Here is a 2,844-nt window from a genome sequence, read left to right as displayed (position 1 = left end):
GGCCGCGTGGCCTAATGGATAAGGCATTCTGACTTTGGTGTAAATTCTGATGCCATCAGAAGATTGCAGGTTCGAGTCCTGCCGTGGTCGTTTTACACACTTTTTAATTCGTGTTCAACTTTAGAAAACCAAACCGCGTTTCCACTCTTTTCCTTCCAAACATTGCAGGGTTCTTTATTAAATGGAATGTTTACGTGCTGTCTTATGTGTAAATTTCTCACTGATCTTTGCAAATAGTTTCAAACAAATCCACAATTTCTAATTGATGACAAATTAGTGTTTCCAATTGGAACAACATCTTTGGGTTAATCAGTGTCATAACGTGCAGTGGAGGGAATTCTGATCAGTTTCGGGGCCAGTGATCTCCACAGGGAACGGATGAAATAAAATAAAGAATTTGCAGCACAATCGCTGCGAGCAGGGTTCCAACACTGCGCAGGAAAACCCTATTGGATTTACAAGTTCAACGCCTTAACCACTCGGCCATCGCAGCTTCGCAAATGCAACCTTTCAACAGTGAAATGACCTGTGCAATCTATTAGACAACTGCCCTGCACAATATAAATGGAAGGAAGTTGTGTGACAGCTGAACAGAGGCCTGGTTAGGCCACTGTGTACAGTTCTGCGCACTGCGTCTTAGAAAGGATATATTGACCTGGGAGGGAGTGCGGTGCAGATTCACGAGTGTGTTACCAGGGCTCCAAGGGTTAGGCTAGGAGCGGAGATCACATAATCTAGGCTTGTATTCCCTGGAATATTGAAGGTTAAGGGCAGAGATCATAGAAATACAGAAATTTACGCCAGAGAAGGAGGCCATTCGGCCCATCGTGTCTTTGCCGGATGAAAAAGAGATATTTTGCCTGATCCCACTTTCCAGCTCTGGGTCTGTAGCCCTGTAGGTTACAGCACTTCAAGTACATGTCCATAGTGCTTTCTATTCATGTGATCGGTAGTGACTTACAGATCCGCTCCACTCTCTGTGTGAAAATGGTTTATGTCAACTCCTCTTTAATCATTTTACCAGTTACTTTAAATCTACGCCACTGATCATTGACATTTCTGCTAAGGGAAATAGGTCCTTCCTATCCACTGTATCTGGGCCCCTCAGAATTTTATGCACCTCAATTATGTCTCCCCTCCACCTCCTCTGCTCCAAAGATAACAACACAACCCTATCCAATCTTTACTTACAGCTAAAATTTTCCAGTCCTGGCAACATCCTAGTAAATCTCCTCTGTACCCTCTCTAGGGCAATAACATCTTTCCTGTACTGTGGTGACCAAAACTGTCTGCAGTACTCTAGCTGTGGCCTAACTAGTGATTTATACTGTTCAAACATAACCACACTGTTCTTGAATTCTATGCCTTGTCTAATAGAAACATAGAAACATAGAAGATAGGAGCAGGAGTAGGCCGTTCGGCCCCTCGAGCCTGCTCCACCATTCAATCCGATCATGGCTGATCATCCAAATTCAGTACCCGGACCCTGCTTTCTCCCCATAACCGTTGATCCCTTTAGCCTTAAGAAATATATCCAACTCCTTCTTGAATATGTTTAATGAATTGGCCTCTACTGCCTTCTGTGCTGGAGAATTCCACAGGTTCACCACTCTCTGGGTGAAGAAATTCCTCCTCATCTCTGTCCTAAATGGCTTACCCCTTATCCTTAGTCTGTGACCCCTGGTTCTGGATTCACCGACCATCGGGAACATCGTTCCTGCATCTAGTCTGTCCAGTCCTGTCAGAATTTTATACGATTCAATGAGATCCCATCTCATTCTTCTAAACTCCAGTGAGTATAAGCCCAATCGACCCAATCTCTCCTCATACATCATTCCTGCCATCCCAGCTATCTGCCTGGTGAATCTTTGCAGAACTCCTTCCATGGCAAGAACATCCTTCCTCAGATAAGGCGACCAAAACTGCACATAATACTCAAGATGTGGTCTCACCAAGGCCCTGTGCAAGTGCAGCAATACAACATTGTTCCTGTACTCAAACCCTCTCGCTATGAAGGCCAACATACCATTTGCCTTCTTAACCACCTGCCGCCTAACAAGGGAAAATATTCCCTAGGACTTTTTAACCAATAATAAAAACAAACTGCTGTAAAAATTCAGCAGCTCATCTGAAATAAAAACAGAAAAGGCTGGAAATATTCAGCAGGCAACCTGAAATAATTTCCAATACTTTTTGTTTTTATTTCAGATTCCAGCATCCGCACTCTTTTGCTATTGCCTCCTTAACCACCTTATCTACCTGCACTGTTACCTTCATGGACCTGTGGATATGCACTCCAATGTCCCTCTGTTCTTTTACGCTTCTCTATATCCTACCATTTATTGTGTATTCCTTTGTCCTGTTAGCCCTCTCCTAATGGATTACCTCTCACTTCTACGAATTGAATTCCATTTGCCACTTTTCTGCCCACCTGACCAATTCATTGATAATGTACTGCAGTCTGGAGCTTTCTTCCTCACTAAAAACCACACGGACAACATTTATATAACATCGGCAAACTTCTTAATCCTACATTGAATTCTAAATCAGTGATATATAACACAAAAAGCACGGGACCTAGTACTGAGCCCTCCCGAATCCCACTGAACAGCCTTCCAGTCAAAAAACACCCATCGACCACTACCCTTTGCTTCCAACTTGCCACATTCCTTGGATCCTTTGGCCGTTTACCTGTCTCACCCTCTGCCATGTGGGCAGACCCTGATATTTAGGATATTGAAGGTAATTGATAGATTAGACAGAGGGAAACGTTTTCCGCTGGGGCAAGGGATGGGGGGTGGGGTGGGGGGGCTGGTGTGGGGGGTGGGGGGGGGCTGGTGTGGG

The 2,844-nt window shown here is 44.4% G+C and overlaps 2 non-coding genes across 2 annotated transcripts; one reads left to right on the top strand and one right to left on the bottom strand.

Annotated features, from left to right (window-relative positions):
* Positions 1-90, top strand: trnaq-uug (transfer RNA glutamine (anticodon UUG)). Its single transcript is given in 2 exon segments — positions 1-38; positions 55-90. It is a non-coding gene; the product is annotated as a tRNA-Gln (tRNA).
* A 319-nt stretch (positions 91-409) lies between these two features.
* Positions 410-493, bottom strand: trnat-ugu (transfer RNA threonine (anticodon UGU)). Its single transcript has one exon. It is a non-coding gene; the product is annotated as a tRNA-Thr (tRNA).
* Between the last annotated feature and the right edge of the window lie 2,351 nt (positions 494-2,844).

Source organism: Somniosus microcephalus, unplaced genomic scaffold (assembly GCF_052327205.1).
Source record: "Somniosus microcephalus isolate GS21.2 unplaced genomic scaffold, FLI_Smic_1.0 unresolved_chr8, whole genome shotgun sequence".
NCBI lineage: Eukaryota > Metazoa > Chordata > Chondrichthyes > Squaliformes > Somniosidae > Somniosus > Somniosus microcephalus.
This window is presented reverse-complemented; position numbering and strand designations above follow the sequence as displayed.